At 36.3% G+C, this 21,499-nt stretch overlaps 1 long non-coding RNA gene across 1 annotated transcript in view; it reads right to left on the bottom strand.

The window, feature by feature from the left end:
• Positions 1–21,499, bottom strand: part of LOC105496669 (uncharacterized) — an 80,853-nt gene that overhangs the window by 20,891 nt on the left and 38,463 nt on the right. The window lies entirely within an intron of this gene.

Below are 21,499 nucleotides of genomic sequence, written 5' to 3' on the forward strand. Positions count from 1 at the left end.
AAACTGTACCTAGAGAACTTCTCAATCGATCTGAACCCTCACACTGTGATACTCTCTTTAACAATTGTGTGACCCTCAGTGTACAATGGAATACTCATATTTATGTTTTAAAACACCAGTATATAAAGAATTTACTAAAACTCTGCCTCTGATACCTTATTTATCACTGGGATCTGATAATGCTCAGATTGTTGTAATGCTCCATGGTTCTGAGTACTGAACAAATTATCATCTAATATGCTGAAATTTGAGACATATTGTGGCCATATATTGTAGGATTTACCATGTTGTCTATTTCTGCTGTAAGATTTCTTTCTTAAAGCACCGCGGTCTACTTGTGCTTGCTAAATAGATTAATTATTAACCCCTGCATATCATAGATTAAACTTTATTGTTTAGTAGTAGTGGTAGATGGTTGTTAGGAAATAATAACCTGAGTTTAATATGTGCAGTTTAATATTTGCCAAAAAATCCACCTATGTACAGTTGGTGAAAAAAACATGAATAATGACTCTCAAAAGTGTCCAAATCTTAATCCCCAGATGTATTCCAGAACCTGGAAATATATTATCTGATATGACAAAAGATAATTAAAGTTTTAGTTGCACTTCAGGTTACTAGTCAGCTGACTTGAAAAGAAGATTATCCTGGAAAACCTGAGTGGATCCAATGTAATTACAGGGGTCTTTAAATAGAAGAGGTTGAAGAGGCAGAACCAGAGAGATGGCATTGTGAGAAAGACTTGACTGACCAATCCTAGCTTTGAAGATGGAAGGCTAGCCATGAGCCAAGGAATCAAGACAGCTTCTAGAAGCTAAAAACGGCAAGAAAATGAAATCCCCCCAGAGCCTCCAGATAGGAACATAGCTTGCTGATACCTTGATTTAGCCAAAGCAGACCCATCTCAGTATTCTAACCCCCCAGAACTGTCAGGCAATAAATTTTTATTGTTTTAAACCACTAAGTTTGTGACAATTTGGTACATAACTATAGAAAACTAATGGACTTGGTTAATGGGCAGGATGTTTCAATATAAATTACATGGGGATACAAGGAAGGAGAACTACTTTTCTTTAACAGTCACACAGCACTGTCAATTCTACTTTTTCCACTTCAGGGCTTTGCTGACTGTTTTGCTTCTCTGAGTCCCTCAGCATCTGTTGCTTTAGTGTTTGCTGATTACTTCTCTATATGTCTCATGTCTATACTCACTGAGAAAGAGCATCCCATTGGGTTGATGAGACACCATCCCAGCTTAGGGCACTGTAATTGGACAGAAATCTATAGGCAGACCCCTCATGGACTACCGGGCAATCTATAAATGGCTTCCCCTGGGTCAGGTCAGTCCTTGTTCAATTAGCTAGGAGCATGATAGCAGAATCTCATGATTAAAAGCCTATGTAATAGGAAAGAAGAGTGATATTATTGTCCAGCATTTCCCATGCTGTCTCATATAAGTACTCAAACTCCGAGACTTGAATAGAACTTCATACCACATGTCTGTATCTAACTGCAAACTGAAGCCAGGAAATATAAATTTTCATTTTGCCCCAAATCAGAAGAAAATGGTATCTTCCAAACTAGAAATGTTCTCTGCACTGACTGGGCAAGTTACTTCATTTCTCAGAGCTCCAGCTTTGTCATTTGTAATAGTTCTTATCCCACAGGGTCACCATGAGGCTTTTATTATTATTTCAAGGTGAATTTACTAATATCATTAGGACAGAACCCGAATTTTGTACACAAAAACAATAGAATTTTAATGTCTATAAGTGGCACTGCTCTGGTTATATAGTATGGATTCTGTTCTGGCTTTTACTACCCCGTCACTAATAAGCCACTTATCAAACCAGAAGTCATTTGTCAGTTCATTTCTATTTTTCAAAGAAGTGAACCATTCACTCCTTAGAGACTCTGTACTCCAAGTTGTTTACAAAAATATTTATAGAACGGTCCTAAAGGACTTCAAATACACCTGTTAAAATAATATCATCTTTTTCGTATACTGTTGGAAATAAGAATCTTGAATCAAGGCACGGAAAATTTCTGTTTTGCATAGATGCTCATTTAAATGAAATTTTGTAGTAGAATTCACAAAGTTTCTAGGTTCAAAGGATTCAATTTGTGATTTCATACTGTAATTTTTTTTTAAGACTGCCCTCATTTCTCTTGACAGTATTTCTGCTGAGTTTAAGGCTGAACACAACCACGTCTTAAGGGGACAGTTATTCTCAGACAATTCTGACTGCAGGAATGTATCTTCTTATACTGAGCCCAAAACTCTGTCACCTGGTTACATCTCTGTTAGATCAGGTTGTACCCATTTTGGCACACTCTTCTAAATGCCATTCTCTCAAATATATAAAGGCCATAGTAGTTTTTAATTAATTGTCTCAAATCCAGGTTGAACATCTCTAATTCCTTCTACATTTCCCAAAATAGAAAGTTTTGAATGCCCCTTCAGCATCATATTACTTTTCATGAACTTACTCCTATTTGACATCGTCTCTTAAAGTCCATTCCCCAGGACAGGGATAACAGATATAACTAGCACAGAGTATTTCCATGCACTCCCTCTGAGTTAATGCTATGCTTTGAATCCTGCTGGGTGAGACCGCATTAACATTCTACTTAATCAGTCACATGAAGTGATGCTAGCAGATGCTCTATGACTCCACTCTGTGATTTTATCTAGGAAAAGCTCAAAAGGCAAACACTTAGAAAAAAGCAAGAAAATGCAATAAGTCTATAATATGAGAATTGTGTCAATAATACTCTATCTCAAAGTAGCATAGTCCTGGAAAAAAACAATCTAAAAAGAATATACCCATAACTTTATTAACAAATTTAGGAAATAATGGGTATTACATTTACTCATGGAAAATTCACAAGGTTTACTGTATATTAAATGCATTGAGCAAACCTGTTTAACTCAATTAAAACTCATTTAACAGTGAGAACCTTTAGAAGTATTTAATACCAATTAATATCTCCAAATTAGTGTTTCGTAGAAAATCCTGTACAGCACTAGTGAACTCAATATTTGCACAAAATAGACAGTGTGAGTACATCTTCTGAACTTTCCACCTATCTATTTATCAACACTATTTATTTATTATCACACTACCCAAGCAGTTATGTGTCCATAGAGCTCTAAAAATAGTTGAATCCAGACTTCCTTACTTATCACAATATTTTATACAGCTCAGAAACTCTACCAAACTTTTATACATCTTATTTAGTATTTTCTTCCTTGCTGATTCACAAATCAATATTTTCTGACCTAAATTGCCTTAACATATTTATTTTATATTATCATTGTATGTTGTATTGTGTGGGCATTCAAATGAATGTATGGAAATCATGATTTTACAAATTCATTTTAAAAGCTGATTTACTATTTTCTGACAGAGGAAAAAAAACAGATAGTGATGGCAAATTTTGTTTCAAATAGATGAACTTGAATTCCTTTTAAGTCAAACACATCACAATAGAAAAAGAATAAATTCAAAGAATCTTGGAAGATTTCACATATATACTAAATGGTAACCCACTCCCTACACTCTTAGATTTGAAAGTTTCTTATATTCCCATCACAGTTCCTTCACATGTTGAAATTATGTGTTTCCTTCCCTCTCAAATCTGGAGAGCCACAACCAATCTATGCACACAATATCCCTGTTTATTTATGATACTGAACAAGCTAAAATGAAAAACACTGCCGCCTTTATGCTGTGAATGGCTGATCTTTGATCTTTACCCCTGAAGAGAGTCCTTCAGCAAATTCTTCTGAAGGCATTTTCATGACCTGCTGAGCTCCCACACCATTTCTATTTTAAAATGCTTGCTAAACCCCTTCATTTTTAATAAAATATAACTGTTTCCACTTTGGACCACTGAAGGGCCAAGAGTTCTTCCCAGTTCTTCCTGTTCTCACATCTGATTTCACATAAAAGTAAGACAAGTTAAATGTAAGAGAGCAGTAAAAATCTATGGTACTCAGAGGAATAATGCCTCAGGCAAATTAAACTTAGAGGACAGTGCTGAACATATGGTGTTTGCTAATCAGAACTGTTTGGGTCAAGTAATCAGGTTGTGAATCTGATGGATAGAATCTACATTTAAGGGAGGAGCCTCATTCCTCTAGCTCTTGTATCTCCATCACCTACTCTCTAGTCTTAAGCAGAACAGGTACCTGGTAAATGTTTGTGGAACTGAATTGCCTGTGTCGTAAAATTAATTACAGTGCTGAATGACAGAAACGTGCCAAGGATATGACTGAGGAATGTCAGGGATGCCTTCAGTTGGAAACCACAAAAGACACTGAATTTTTTAAAAATAATAGTTACATCATCATATTAAAAATAGATTTACTACTTATTCAACAGCATTTTAAAAGTGTTTTATCGAGATTTCTAAAAATGTTTTACACATAGTTTATATTTAATCATCACAAGTACTCTGAAAGGCAAGTAGTATCATTTGCGTTATCAAATGAAGATAGTGAAATGAAGACAGTTTAACTGTCTTGCTCAGGGATACATTCCTAGGGTCAGAGAGCAGGATTAAGCAGAGCTCCAACCAACTCCCAAACTAAGAACTTTTCCATAGCCCTGCGCTAATTCATTGTCTTCCTGTGGCATCACATGGCATTTCACTTATCAGGAATTCAAGCTATTTCCAAAAGGGCAGCATTTTCCAATCTCCATGCTATGAATCTTTCCATCTAACAGTACAAATAGATGAATTAAAAATACTGAGCTAGCTGAATTACTGTCATAGAGACCTTCAGGCATTTTCTCACCGAGTAAGAAACAAAGTGGAAGGACTGTCTTCAAAATTAGAAAGTATGCAGTTTCTTTTTACCTTTGTAGGATTTACCATGCTGTCTATTTCTGCTCTAAGATTTCATACTTAAAGCACCATGGTCTACCTGTGCTTGCTAAACAGATTAACTGTTAACTCCTGCATATCATAGACTAAACCGTATTGTTAAGTATTAGTGGCAGATGGTTGCCACTTTCTTTTTATCTTTGTGTAAATACAAATCTTTTGTCTTCCTCACAGTATAGATATTAGTTAGAGATATAGAATTCCTTCCTTCAGTCTGGCCATGTTCATTAAGATACTGAGATGTTTTTTCTTTCCTAAGTAAACTATTTTATTTTATATACCAACTCCATAATCAGTTCCATTTAATGCCTCTATGATTCTGTAAGAGCAGCAACAAAAAAGCAAGCTATTTATTTGTAAACATATATGTATTTTATTCTAAAAGTAATCACCATATTTACATATTCATTAAAATTGCCACTCTCCATGAAATGGGGACAGTAGCTAATGGTATAATTTTAACTTTGTGGATGACCAGTTTTGCATAAACAAAATGAAATCATTAACATTGCATCTATATAGCAAATCTAAGGAAGAAAAATAAAGCACGACGATATTTCCTTTAAAGGTTTCTTTAAGAAAACAAACTAATGAGTAATGTCACAAGTAAAAGTCCCAAAAATGTAAATTAAAGCTAATATTCAAATTTAAATTCTTAAAAAATTTAGAGCTGGTTCTTAGGGAGAAAAAAGAAAATAAATCTCTAGACAACCTAATCAATAAAAGAAAAATACAAATAAACAAAAATGAAATGACCGAAGGCCTACACTCTACAGAGAGAATTTTTTTTTTTTTTTTATTATACTTTAAGTTGTAGGGTACATGTGCATAACGTGCAGGTTTGTTACATATGTATACTTGTGCCATGTTGGTGTGCTGCACCCATCAACTCGTCAGCACCCATCAACTCATCATTTACATCAGGTATAACTCCCAGTGCAATCCCTCCCCCCTCCCCATGATAGGCCCCGGTGTGTGATGTTCCCCTTCCCAAGTCCAAGTGATCTCATTGTTCAGTTCCCACCTATGAGTGAGAACATGTGGTGTTTGGTTTTCTGTTCTTGTGATAGTTTGCTGAGAATGATGGTTTCCAGCTGCATCCATGTCCCTACAAAGGACACAAACTCATCCTTTTTTATGGCTGCATAGTATTCCATGGTGTATATGTGCCACATTTTCTTAATCCAGTCTGTCACTGATGGACATTTGGGTTGATTCCAAGTCTTTGCTATTGTGAATAGTGCCGCAATAAACATACGTGTGCATGTGTCTTTATAGCAGCATGATTTATAATCCTTTGGGCATATACCCAGTAATGGGATGGCTGGGTCATATGGTACATCTAGTTCTAGATCCTTGAGGAATCGCCATACTGTTTTCCATAATGGTTGAACTAGTTTACAATCCCACCAACAGTGTAAAAGTGTTCCTATTTCTCCACATCCTCTCCAGCACCTGTTGTTTCCTGACTTTTTAATGATCGCCATTCTAACTGGTGTGAGATGGTATCTCATTGTGGTTTTGATTTGCATTTCTCTGATGGCCAGCGATGATGAGCATTTTTTCATGTGTCTGTTGGCTGTATGAATGTCTTCTTTTGAGAAGTGTCTGTTCATATCCTTTGCCCACTTTTTGATGGGGTTGTTTGTTTTTTTCTTGTAAATTTGTTGGAGTTCTTTGTAGGTTCTGGATATTAGCCCTTTGTCAGATGAGTAGATTGCAAAAATTTTCTCCCATTCTGTAGGTTGCCTGTTCACTCTGATGGTAGTTTCTTTTGCTCTGCAGAAGCTCTTTAGTTTAATGAGATCCCATTTGTCAATTTTGGATTTTGCTGTCGTTGCTTTTGGTGTTTTAGACATGAAGTCTTTGCCCATGCCTATGTCCTGAATGGTACTACCTAGGTTTTCTTCTAGGGTTTTTATGGTATTAGGTCTAACATTTAAGTCTCTAATCCACCTTGAATTAATTTTCATATAAGGAGTAAGGAAAGGATCCAGTTTCAGCTTTCTACTTATGGCTAGCCAATTTTCCCAGCACCATTTATTAAATAGGGAATCCTTTCCCCATTTCTTGTACTATACTACAAGGCTACAGTAACCAAAACAGCATGGTACTGGTACCAAAACAGAGATATAGACCAATGGAACAGAACAGAGTCCTCAGAAATAATACCACACATCTACAGCCATCTGATCTTTGAGAATTCTAAATCATAAGAGTATACTATGTGCGATAAAAGTTTAAAAGTTGGATTAAATTTAAATTTCTAGAAAAATAGATGTGAACAATAATTCAAAAAGTAGGAGAAACTTTGAAGAGACAAAAAAATTAGTTTAACCAAGACTAATTATACAAATTGGCTTTACTGGTAATATCCCTCAAACTTTTAAATAATACCTAATTTTATCACCACATGAATTTTTGTAGAGCATATAAAAAGAATGAAAATCTACCAAGTGCATTTTACAAAGCTAGCGTAACTCCTCAACAACCAAAAGCTAACAAAAATATTACAAAGCAAGATATAGACCCATCTTGTATATGAAAACAAATCTGAAATTTTTAAATAAATACAAACCATAACATCTAATCATATAATGATGGAACACTGAGCTCTGGAAAAGACAAAAAAAAAAAAAAGATTTTAAGTCTCCTTAAGACTTTAAGTGAGGATCATTTAATCTCTATTCATATTAATCATCTATTAATATGACATTTTCAATCAATCAGCCAAATAAGAAAAATTATGTAATCTCAATAGATGAGGAAAAAACAAAGGATAACATGCAAAATTCATTCATAACCAATAGAAAACAGCCTCTTTAAAAACTCTGACTAGAAAGGTATCTCTTGATTATTTTGGATTTAGCACAGGGTCCCCGTAACAATTTAACAGTGCAGATATCTATATATTAAAAAGTAGAGGCCAGGCATAGTTGCTCACTCCTATAATTCCAGCACTCTGGGAGGCCAAGACCAGCTGATCGCTTGAGCCCAGGAGTTTGAGACCAGCCTGGACAACATAGTGAGAACCCCCATCTCTAGAAAAAAAAAAACACACACACACACAAAAAATTAGCCAGGCATGGTGGCACACTCCTGTAGTCTCAGCTACTAAGGAGGCTGAGGTGGGAGGATCACTTGAGCACAGGAGTTTGAGGCTGCAGTGAGCCGTGATCATACCACTGCACTCCAGCCTGGGTGAGAGAGCAAAATTCTGACTCAAAAAAAAAAAAAAAAAAAAAAATTAAATGGAAGTCCCCATACCTGCCTACCACTGCACTCCAGCATGGGTGAGAGAGTAAAATTCTGACTCAAAAAAATAAATAAATAAATAAATAAATAAATAAACGGAAGTCCCCATACCTGCCTCCCCCATTTCCCTATTTGTCATTTTCCAGAAGATAAGCACTAGTAACGGGTGTGAATCCCTCCAAAACTCTAAATGAAACAAATACATGTGCTGATGTGTAGTATATAATATGATTCATTTGTGTAAATAAACCTTTATATACACGCAGTTTCAAACAGAGAGAGAAGCAATATTATCAAATTACACACCAAATACATTACAAATTGTGCCATGGCATAGAAACACAGAAGGCTGTATTTACGTGTGTATACCATGGTACGATTTGTAACATACTTGGTGTATAACTAAATAACTCCATATTTAACTCTGTTTTCATATACAAAATGGGTCTATAATTTTGCTGTAACATTTTTGTTAGATTTGGTTGCTGAGGAGTTATGCTGGTTTTATAAAATGCACTTTGTAGATTTTCACTATGCTCTGAAAAAATCCATGTGGTGATGAAATTAGCTATTACTTAAAAGTTTGAGGGGCATTACCAGTAAAGTCAATTTGTATAATTAGTCTTTGTTAAATTAAATTTAACAAACATCCTTGTATGTTTCTATGCCATGGCCTTATTTGTAATGTTTTTGGTGTGTAATTAAATAACTCCATATTTAACAAACTGGTGAATACAAGGGAATTGTTGATTTAAAGGTTAAACATAATTTAGGTAATAAATATTTAAAGTGATTATCAAATATTCTTTCAAGAAGTTTGTGTCCATTTCGACTCATGCAGTATATGATAATTTTTTTCTTTCTTTTTTTTTTTTTTTTGTTTTTGTTTTTGAGACCAAGTCTCAGGTTGTTGCCCAGACTGGAGTGCAGTGGCACAATCTTGGCTCACTGCAACTTCCACCTCCTGGGTTCAAGAGATTCTCGTGCCTCAGCCTCCTGAGTAGCTAGGATTACAGGTGTCTGCCACCATGCTGGGTTAATTTTTGTATTTTTAGCAGAGATGGGGTTTCATCATGTTGGTCAGCCTGGTCTCAAACTCTTGACCTCAGGAGATCCACCCACCTCAGCCTCCCAAAGTGCTCCCTAAATTCCCCAATATTGGTTAGTTTCAGTTTGAGGAGGCAGGAAATCATGGTGTTTGTTTCAGCTATAGAGAGACTCCCTGCATTCAAATCCAGCCACCACTACTTGGAAGCTATGTGACCTTGAGCAAGTTACTTGACTTCTCTGGGCATCAATTCTTTATCTGTTTTGACAATTAAGAGATTACTCATAAAATGCCCTTTTCAATGTGCTTTAAATTTAATTACTTTATGGGAGAGCTTCATATACACACACACACACACACACACACACGTATATATATATATGAAAACACAGAGCTTGCATAGAAGGCAAAGAGTTGACTATATATATACACACACTATATATACATATATGTATATATATTGACTATATATGTATATATAGTGTATATATACAGTCAACTTGACTATATATGTGTGTGTGTATATATATACACACACATATATATACATACATATATATATATAGTCAACTCTTTGCCTTCTATGCAAGCTCTGTGTTTCCATTTCTGTCTTTAATCTGCACTGTCTTCATGTTTTAGGTTATCTTCCTACTACCAGTTTTAACATTTTTTAATAGTTAAAGCTCTATTTTTCATACCTTGCATCTGGATTTCATATCCTTCTGGAGAAAACCTTAGCATATCCTAAATAATATGTATACATAAATCTCTCATGTTTTATTCCAATTCTTTCATAACTTAGTTTGCTACACTTAGGTCTTAAATCCATTTGGTATTTTACGTGTGTGATATGAGATGGAAATGCCAATTTTATTTTAGATTGATAGAAAATTATTTTCATACTGTTCATTTATTCAGTAGTCTATATTTTCCCATTGATTTGGAAAGCTAACATATATATATATGTGTGAATTTTTACAAACACCCACACACATACATATTTCTAGAGTCTCTTCAATAAGATTGATGCATTTGTCTTTCCTGTACCAGTGCTACACTTTCACATTTACTATAGTGTATATATGTTGAATCTTCATAGGGTAAGTACCCCCTTTTGAAGTGTATTAGCTATGAATTAGACTCAAGCACTTACTCTGCCAGATGAACTTCAGAATCAGCTTGTCAGTTTACATAAAAGTCCTCCTGGGATTTGTATTTGTAATGAATTGAACTTATATATTAATTTATGGAGAATTGATTATCTTTGTAAATTTGAGTCCTTTCAACTATAAATTAGTATGTTGTTCCACTAATTCAAGCTTTTTTTAATGTTCCACACTAAAGTTTTGTGATCTTCATATATATAATGCACGTTTCTTCCTAGTTTATTTCCAGTTAATATGTTTTTTACCATCATTAATGGGATCTATTTTCCATTTTCTAATTGGTAACTATTGCAAAATAGAAAAGCCATTAATTTGTTTATGCAGGTGAAACCAACTCATATTGCTATTGAATATCTCAAATTTGCAAGTATCTATCTCAAGTTAGCATAGTTAATAGTGAAATCCTAAATGCAGTCTCAATAATATTTAAGAAAAAACTAGTTAACTGTTATCACCATTACTATTTGACCTTTTTCTATAAATTTTGACCAAAGCAATAAAACATGAAATAGAAAAGAAAAGAAGCAAATTATGTGGTCTGGGTGAAACCACCTCTTTCATCTGAGTGGGTTGTTCCTGGTCTAGGGCTCCAGGCAAGAGGCAAGTGAGAGCTAAAACACAGCCACTGCTCTGCTCAACACAGTGTGTACTGTGTGGGGCAGGACTGCATCGACCCTGAAGAAGGGGCACTTTGTTCAAAGTTTTATAAAGGCTTCAAGCCACCCACTCATATTGAGATATCTGCCTAGATAAAGCAATTTTAAATCCTATTTTTGTACAAAGGTGTTTCATAGGCTAACACAGTACTGAAAATGAAAAAACAAATTATCACTATTTTCAGATAATATAAGCATTCACCTAGAAAATCTAAGATAATTAATTGAAGAAGTTTTTCCATTAATAAAATAATTTTAAAAGTGATTGCATATATGATATATAGCTATTTAGATTTATAGAGAGAGACATAGATATTATAATTGCAAAATATTTAAATATATAATTTTTAAAACATCATTCACAATAGCAACCCAAGGCACAAAACTCTCAGGAATACATTTATTTAAGAAAAGGAGAAAGTTAAGTAAATTAAATTTTATGAGGCTATTGCAAGATATGAAAGAGGATTTGAGTAAATAAAAATTAACACTTTCCTTTATATCTAAAAAAAAAAAATAGAAAACATTAATGAGAAAAATGGATTCTCATTCACAGAAGCAAAAGTAAACACATAGGGCATTTTTGAAAGGCCAGGGGCAAACACTGCTTTGCAGAAAGCTATCTACCTTTGCTTTTCTCTCCCAGAATCTTCCAACTCGCATTCTTACAAAGGGGATCTGGAGAGGGACCTGTAGTTTCAAGTTAGGGAGGGTCTTATTAGGAGAAAAATGTCACTCAAGTTAATGGTCTCTGAGCCGGCTCCTTGAACCCACTTTGAACTCTTACATTTAGAGAAATGAGAACCAAAACTGTTTTTCATGACAAACTTAGTGAAGCCCTGAATGATGAACGATGGGTCAGAAGTCAACCTCTTTGGGTCTCCGGGCACAAGCACAGCTGCCTATGGGTCGTGGAGGCCATGTGCAGAGCACAGAGGTGGTGAGGAGGCACTTCTTATTGTCTTTGCATGGATGCCCACTTGGCACCAGCCATCTGTGGACTGCAAATGCTGAGAAGGTGTGGAGATGGCACCCTCAGCAAGGGCACTGGTCTTGCTGTAATGAGTAGAAAGACATCGGAAGGAGACATCATGGCAAGGCCACACAGACTTGGGAACATGACCAGAGGGAGCCGGCACAAGAAAGGAAGAATGTAGACTGGCCTCTTGGCCTCAGCAGCATGGACAGTTTGAGTTGGATAACTCTTCGATAGTAGAAGTGATGGAGACTGTCCTGTGCAATGTTGGAAATTTAACAACATCCCTGGATCCCTGGCCTCTACCTACTAGATGTCAGCAGCACGCCTACCCCAGTAGTGGCAGCCAAAAATGTCTCCAGAAATGGCCAAGCGTCCTGATGGTGGTGGGTGGGTGAGGACTGGGGGGTGGGCCAAACAATGCCAGCTAAGAACCACTGATGCTGATTGACTGAAACTGAGAGATGGAAGCATGCATCCCTTTGGGGATTCTCAAAATAAATGAGGGAGGGGCATTGATTAATAGTAGTTTTGATATATACACATTTATGCATAGATCCATAGTGTATGTGCCTTTTCAAAATGTTAATAGAATTTTTTAGTAAGTTAGGAGAAACTGATATTTTAATTATGTATTTCTTTATATTTTTATACATTTCTTCATTTTTTTTTGTTTTTAAAAATAAGAATACACTCCATATAGTCATTCAATCATTGTTTTGAGTGCCTCCCACATGTCAGGTAGGCTAATGAGGGCAGAGAATTGGGGTTGGGAATTCCAGGTGGGGAATGGGAGGTGGGGTGAAGTGGCGGACAGACCATAAACAATAAGCATAATAAATAATTAATTAGATATGTTAGAAAGTGGTGCCATTGGAAAAAATAGTACACTGCTGATGTCCTTAAAAATACAAAGAACGCAGTTTATGTGGAAGCATTTAGTCTTTCTTCTGACCACTCTGTCATCTCTCCTGCATTCTTGAGTGCCACTGACCTTTCATACAAAATGACCTTTATATGGATTAAGGCAGTCGTGCTTCTTGTGGAGTGCCCAAAGGCCTCAGGAGGGGAATGGAGCCTCTCAGTCTATGATGATAATCAGCTTCAAACAGCTTTATCAACGGCCTTTCTAAACCTTAGAATAGACACTGATATCTATTTTCCAAAACCCTTATAGTTCTCATGGCCATTTTATTACCTAAAGCACAGATTTGCTTGAAACTCCTGCCATGATAGCTGGAGCAAAGCTGCATAATGCCCTTCAGGAAGGCTGGAGTGCAGTTTCTGATCCTGGCTGGAACAGTTAACAATCCTGTGAGTTGTGGATGCCAGCTGGTTGCATCTTAACTTGCTGTGAACAGGGGTTATTAAATGACTCATTTAAACCTGAGCCAGACACCAAATAAATGGATCATGTATTCAAATGGTCTGGAGGAGAGGAGTGGATGATATGTTTGTTTCTGTCTCAGTGATGAGGTAGATCAGTTCTTAGGTAAATAAGGCAGCGCTCATGTGTGCAGGCTTCAGGAAATGACAACAACACACCTTCTGAGCACTGAGTAAAAGAGAAGGAGCCATAATAATTCATGCAGCCAAAGCCTATCACATGCAACTAGATATTCTGTTTCATGACAGCAGCAAAATACATAGGCTTGAGGGAATTTTGCTTAAACAATTATTTCGTGATCACACTCTTACTGGGAACTGACAAAAAGTCGTCTTCAGGGTCTGCCTGAAGAACATTCAACTGAAAACGTTTTTTAACATTTTTTATCATGCCAAATGAAAAACTAAACTAAAACAAAACTGAGTCTTAACTTCATTGTTGCCCTTGCTGGAACCATTTTTTTTCAAGTGGTTTCAAGTACCTTTGCAAACCTCAGAGAGGCCAAGTCCAGCCTGTCAGTCTTTGAAAGTTTTGCAGTGGAGAGCAAGGTCCTCATAAGCATGAAGATGTCTTGTTTCTAGTAAACTCTATTTTGAAAAAAACCCACTGACTTTACTTTGAAGACTTTGCATCAGTCTCGGGAGGCAAACAGGGCAGCGGTCCAGAATTTTCTTGGCTGTCAGCACAAAGGAGGCTGCACATCAGTAACAAGGAGAAACAGCAAACTTCAGCAAAAACAAAGACCTGTCCCGGTTTTAAAAGAAAGACAGAAAGAAAGAGAAACAGGACATATGATCACCTTAGTCGGCTGCCAAGTATATGAAGTAGCTCCAAAAAGAGTGTAATGTTCCATTGTAAATGAGAAACTATAATTACAGCTAGAAAATCTGGAGAGAGAAATTCCACAGAGCCGACGAGCGCTAATTGCAGATGGGCAGTGGAGAATAGATGGCCTTTGAGTGAAGACGGGCCTGGAGTGACAGCCAACGTGCGGGCGGTCCTGTCAGCATTATTCCCACACCAAACCATGCTTTTGTGAGCTCTGTAAGATGGGATACCATAGAATACTGAAAGTCAGGACTTCCCAGGAACATGAAAGCAAGAAGAGAGCTTTTGTGACTGTCAGATGTCTCTGAGCTGGTGAATTCAGCTTGATTTTTCTCTAATGGTTGGTGTTGGCTTTAAAGGAACACCATATGGCTGTTCCCCCGGAAGCACGGACAGCCCCTAGTACCATGGCAGAGCCAGCACGTCTGGGGGTAGAACGGGGGAACGGTGGCCTTAAACTTGTTCTGCAGATATAAGAAATCCATTTTTAGATAAGAATCAGGTTATGCGCAAACTTCTCAAATGTATTACCCAGCCCAATCACTTGGAAATTAAAAGTCACTGTTATTTCACATTTTTGTTGTGTTTTCATTCTTGTATCTCTGTCATTGCTCTTGTTCTAAGCAATGGAATTAATTTTAGTCAAGGGTGGTGGGTAGGATTGGAAACTGGTGGCTTACCTAGGGACATGCCTACTGGTTCTGTTGTAAGAAAGTAGGTTATCAAACAGGTTGGGCAGATGCCATTATCGTTTCATAATCTTAGGTAAGATAGGGTTTCTGAAAGCCACTCTTACAAGCTTTCTTTTTAAATGCTGAAATATTATTTAAGTTAAAGGCAAATTTCCCTCTTTGTTCACAAAAAAATAATGCATTTCACTAGATATTGAAGCTCTTAGTATGCTCTTTGCTTTTTCTGTGGAAAAAGCCAGAAAGAGAACTCTCCCATGAGACATGCTTTTCTATGTTCATGGTACAAGAAAACATATATAAGGCAATATCATTATTATTGTGTATGATGGAAGTATTATGGGACTCAATATTATTATATGTAATATAATATAATAATACTATTATGGGACTATTCTAATTTATGTTCCTAATGCAGTCAGCCTTTTCAGAGTTCTTTATGCCCAAGTGTCCTCATCTCATCATAAACAAAATAAGGTCAAAAGAGAACTTGGCAATCTCTGAACACTTAAACTAAAGTATCTACAATATAGAGTCATTGCCCAGAAAAGAAAACCAGGACACCTAATCTTTGAAATGGGTAAGCTTGAAAAGTTTTGGAAATCACTGAGTGTCTCAGTCTCGTGACTTAAAGAATAATTGATGGCACTGTTGATGGAATTCGGAGTGAGCATGATCAAATTGCAGGAGCCACAGCTCTGCTGTAGACAGGCCTGTGGGGAACCTCAACAGGGAATCTACTGTTACTCTTATCCTCAAGAAGGTTGTTTGGTACACAAGGTCAAAGTCGGTCAAAAAATTAGGGATTGTCAAAGATACTGTCATTTCTCAACTCATAAAATTTTATTGCCAACTGAAGATGATAAAGCAAAGGTGAGAAAGTTGAGTAAAAATTTAGTTAAAAATCCATATTATTATCACCTTTTCATAATCGCAATTCATAAATTACCCAAGATGAGGTACAGTTTGGTTCAAGGAAAAAAAAGTGGTTATTATCATCCTGTAGATACTTCTTGTAAACACCAGTTACATTTTCGTTCAAAGTAGTTTGCATTCAAATCAACACTTACAAACTGAAGTGATTGCGTACTGGCATTCTGGAAACCAGTGTTGTCTCTCTGGCCCCCAGAGAGGCATGGAAGATCCCTGCCGGTGGTGAGGGCACATGACCCTCAAAGTCCTTCTGCTTTCACTTTAAAGTTTTCAGCTGGGCACCTAGATTTGGTTAGCATTAACTACAACGGGGACTCGAAGAGGAGCAGCGCCTTTGATAGAGAAGATAAGATTGATTTTTAAGTTGTCATTGAGACCTCTATAGGGAAATGTCCAGTGGGCCTTCAGAACTGCAAGAGGGCTTAGCCCTCCTGACTCTTCTTACCACTACAATTTCTTCTTCTGAGTCCCTCTCTCTGACTCCTCAATCATGACCCACCCTGGAAATGTAAAAATTCCATAGCATTAATTTTGATCATGTCATGGATGACCAAAATTATTTCGAGTCAGACCACCTAAAACATTGCCTATAATTGATGGTAATCTTTCTGGTATTCTTTACATGATGTACTTAAAATATTAAAAATGTTAATTGTATTTATTTAGCAAAGTCAAATTTTAAAAAGATTCCCCATATGATATATTCATTAACCAAAGAAAAAAAACCCACCGTTGGGTCATGAGTCACCAGAAAGGTTCTAGTGAATTCAAAATGGCTATCTCAGTTCTCTCTTCCCTCTTTCTCTCTCTCTGTCTCCCCGTCCTTCTCTCTTAAATGTGTATCTATATCTATATATTTAACTCTCTGTAAAAATGATGACATACAAATATATTCCCACAAATACTATTGTCCCATGAAATAAATCACTAGCCTTCATTAAATTATTTATGTAATAATTGGGAAAAGATATTATTTCTTTTGCAGTCGACCTTTTTAAAATAACAAGTGAATTTAGATAATAGCACCAGGAAGTTGAAGGCAGTAGATTTGTAGTGGGGCTGAGTTGAACTTTCTTTAGTTAAAAGTATTTTCCTTCTGTAACAAAATTCCTTCTTGGGTTCTATGAAGTGACCTGCAGTTTCACTTCCTGGATGAGAAAAGCTCAACTTTTAAAATTAACTTACAAAATATGCAGTACAAAGCACTCTCTATATATAATATAAGCAAATTTGAGCTATAACAAAGGCTTCATTATGTAGGCTGATTTTAGAGGATTTTTAGCTCCAGGGGACATTAGAGATTTTGAGTACTTTTAAGCTATGTGGCATCACTGTCCTCAAATTTAATTTTCTGAGAATCATAGACCTGAAAGGAAATCACTAATTCACTTTTTCTAATTAGAATTGGACTCTATTCCTTTGTTGTAGGCATTTATATTTAATTATATGAATAGTTGATAAATACACCATTTCAAAGCACTGCAGAATGAATTATCTGCTTCTTGCTTGTTCTTCTAGAATCTTACCTGATGATAGCATCATTTTTGAAATACACAAACTCCTTTAGCATTGTTATACACTGTAATATTCTCCAAATTGCAAAGACCCTTCTACCAAACCACACGCATGCCTTTTTTTTTTTCTTTGCATTTTAGAAAACTCCAATACAGCTGTTCACAACAGAGAGACAACACAAAAACCTGAAAGCTCTTCTAGTACATACCCTCCAAAGTGTCTAAGTCCCCACCCACTTCTCTAGGACTGGGTCCAGTCTCCTTGTAAATTGTTCAGCCATTGAGACTTCCATCCATTCCCTTGGGTCTTTACGTCTGGCTGTGTTGTGTAGTTTAACACACTTTACTCTTCAAAAACTTCCCCTGACATTCAGCCCAAATGTTCTTTAGTCTCCCTCACAATTAATACTCCCCATGACTGACCTTTGTGGAAGTACAGTAAACCATTCCTTTCTCTCCTGAGTGCGAACACTATTTCCACCCCAGGATCCCTCCCCTGACTCTTAGATATCAGTGAAAATATTAAAGTGCACTCAGGATACACATTTCATTGCAGCTCAGCTCTTTGATGATAACAGTTCTTAACCTTCAGAAACCAATTCGATCATTGATCCATTTGTTCAACAAATATTTTTTGAGCACCTACTGTGTACTCAGCATTGTGCTAAGCTCTATACCTAAGGGACATAGGCCCCGTCGTCCATCCTCATTTACACATTCAAATTCCACTATTGTTGTCTGCCATGTAGTAACAGACCCAGCATGAATATCGTTTTTTCCTTTACTCTAAACTTGATAATGTCTTACTGTAATAAGTATTATATCTCAAATTGTGAACAAAACTAGGCAATTTTAACTCATTTGGTGCAAGGCTATGGCATTTTGAATAATTTACTCCAGAGATCAAAGATGCCTTTTTTGTTCTCTTGTCTGAATATAAACTGTTGCATTCTTTACAACCAACATGTGAAGACTAATTTTTTTGGTATCGCTTTCATTATGAGGGTATGGAAAGTCAGAAGGAATTATTTTTAAATCATTGTCCTAATTTCTCTGACTGCCTTTATAATAATAGATGCAATTAAAGTCCTTTAAACAGAGTTTCTCAAAATGAAAAAAAAAAAAGGCCTAAAATCAAAGAAAATAGTTCAAAGTCAGAGGATGCAGTCCAGGAATTCTTACCAATGTATTATTTTTCTCTGCTACTTCCATTTCATTTCATTAGCTGTAGAATCACCTTAGGAAAAGGAATTTTGATATTCTTACTTAAGTATGAGAGAACTCATCCATCTTTTTCCAAGGTTAACCCTTTCATTTTTGCCCTTGATCCCTAAGTTCCTTGTCTTCTGTGGACCTGATCATAATTATTTCTTGTCCTGTAGCTCTAACAGCACCCAAAAGAGCTCATCAACAAGACCAAAGCAAATCTCATTACCCCTTGCTCTTCCTAACTCCTTTGGTTTGATGGCAGCTGCATCTACCAGGTACTCCAATTAAAACTTCTGGATTATCTTTAACTATTTTCTTTCTTCATTTCACCCATCATCACGTTGTATAGATTTTAACTGCCACATTTTTCTTAATTTGGGGCCACTGTTTACATTGAGGACTTAATCATGTAGTTATGCTCAAATATCAGGTAGGCTTGTATATAAGCAAGGAGTTTTAATTGTCATGTGAGTCATAGGTTTTAGGCAAGAAAGTAAAATTTTTACACCTCACATTAATTAAATGCAAAGCTGGGTGTACACACGAGGTTTTTCACAACTGTGTTCCAACTACTCCTCCAAATGTTAATAACTGTTTCTTAAAAAACGTGTTTCGTGGTCAAACAAAGCAGACAATGCTAGGTTACAAAAGGGTTTCTCCTTTTTGTTTTTTTAAATTGTGGTTGAATACACATTATAAAATGTACCATCTTAGCAGTTTTAAGTGTCCAGTTCAACTGCCTTAAGCACTTTCACACTGTTGTGCAAACAACGCCTCTAACCAGCTCCAGAATATTTTCATCTCCCCAAACCAAAACTCTATACCCCTTTAACAATAACTCCCCATCACTTCCTTCCCCCGGCTCTTGGGAAACATCATTTTACTTTCCATCCCTGTGAATGTTACTACTCTAGATACCTCATGCAGGTGGAATTATACAGTATAATGACTGGCTTATTTCACTAGCCTAATGTTTTCAAGGTTCATCCATGTTGTAGCACGTATCAGGATTTCCTTCCCTTTTAAGGCCATATGTATATGCCACACTTTGTTTATCCATTCATTCATCAAAGGACACTTGGGTCGCTTCTACCTTTCAGCTATTGTGAATAATGTTGCTATCAACATGGGTGTACACATATCTGTGCGAGTCCCTGCTTCCAATTCTTTTGGATATATACCCAGAAATGGACCTGATGGATCCTATGGTAATTCTATTTTTAGTTTTTTGATGAACCACCTTACTAAAAACTGATTTCTTGATTGTGGAATCTTTTAATCCACATGCATGTATTGCAACTTCCTGGAAAGATGATTACTAGAGGCAGTATTTCTTCAACTTTATTTCACTGTGAAGCCTTTCAATTTGCAAGTAAAACTACGTGGAGGGATGACATTGGGAAAAGCAAAAGCCAAATCTGACCAAAATATAAAGTTGGTGCAGGGATCAGTGACTATGTTTGCCATCCAGGAACCCCACAGACCTTCCCACTCTCTTTACAGAGATATCCCCTTCATTGTTTTAAGCATAAATACATCCTATGAGAAATCTACGCACCATTTGAATTTATCCAGTACTGAAAGAAAGATTTTTGTTCATAAATTAGTAATAAGTAAAAGCATTTGAAACAAAGAAAAAGGGACAAAAAGACACAAAAGAGAAAGGAGAAGGAAAGGAGTACATATGTGTAAAACCCTTAGAATGCTTCTTGACATGTAGTAAGCACTATATTTGTGCTAAGTAAAAGAAAGAAAAACTGTTTAAACAAAAATATTTTTTAAAACAACAGAAATGGTGGGGGCACATATTTTAGGCTCCTTCACATCTGATACAGGGCAGGAAAGAGCCAATTGCTTTCTATTCCTGAAAAGGCTGGAGAAAAACAGCTGGACTCTCAGACAATTGTTTGTACCTCACAGTACTTGCCAGCAATGAAGCTGTTTTTGATGAATCTCTGTAGTGTCTGGAAATAAAATCATTTCATTCATGGTTCTGTAGACTTTTACAAGTATGTAGAAAGATCGAAAAGGAGAAAGGAAGTGTTGGAATTTTAATTAGCTACTTCATCCCCCTCAATATGGAAAGAATAAATGTTCCATCAGTAACAAGATTATGTATTTCTACTGACCTAAATGCAACCATCTCAGTTATAGTTCTTTCTCTCTTCTGTACACAAATTCACCTATTGTGGATCATTAATCAAAACCACCTGGTAACATAAAACAAATTGGACAGTTAAAGAAATACTACTAACTCAAACGCGTTAAGACCAGAGCACGTGCTGCCTAAAGATGCCCCAACCTCTCCACCAATGTGCAGGGCAATCTGCCAGTAAGAATCAAACAAAATGCCATTGATTAGCTTCCATCATCACAACACTTAATCATACAAGTAGTGCAAAATTTCTACAGCAGAATAAAAGAAACAGTGGGAGAGATGAGCTTCAGAAGGCAGTATATCCTACAAAAGTAATACATTTTAACGTTAAGATGTTAACATTATTTGCATTTTTCTGTATATATATGCACTTAACAATTTCAAAGCACATGATGCTAAGTTATCTGTAAAAACTACTCCTACAGAACAAATATTTGGGCATTCACAACTAAGACACAGAGAGTTATACAATGTTGTGTATTATTTCCCACACATGTTATCAATTATTTGAAATATACTTCACAGAAAACATACAGCAAATAAAACACCATGAAAGCAAACATGTTTTCTGAGTAACTATATTTGTTTGACAAATCATGAATCTACTCAAGATCTGGCCAAGCGATGCCAAATTATCAACTGGACTGAATGGCAAGACTGACATTGTTTTCACAAAAGCAATATTCCAGGAGAGAGCAAACGGATTCAGTGAAGCGAGTTTGTACAAATCCATGTGCGGTAGCAGGGAGGCAGGCAAAGCCTGGGATCAGAGGAATCACGATGGCTA

The sequence above is a fragment of the Macaca nemestrina genome, chromosome 5, assembly GCF_043159975.1.
Source record: "Macaca nemestrina isolate mMacNem1 chromosome 5, mMacNem.hap1, whole genome shotgun sequence".
Taxonomy (NCBI): domain Eukaryota; kingdom Metazoa; phylum Chordata; class Mammalia; order Primates; family Cercopithecidae; genus Macaca; species Macaca nemestrina.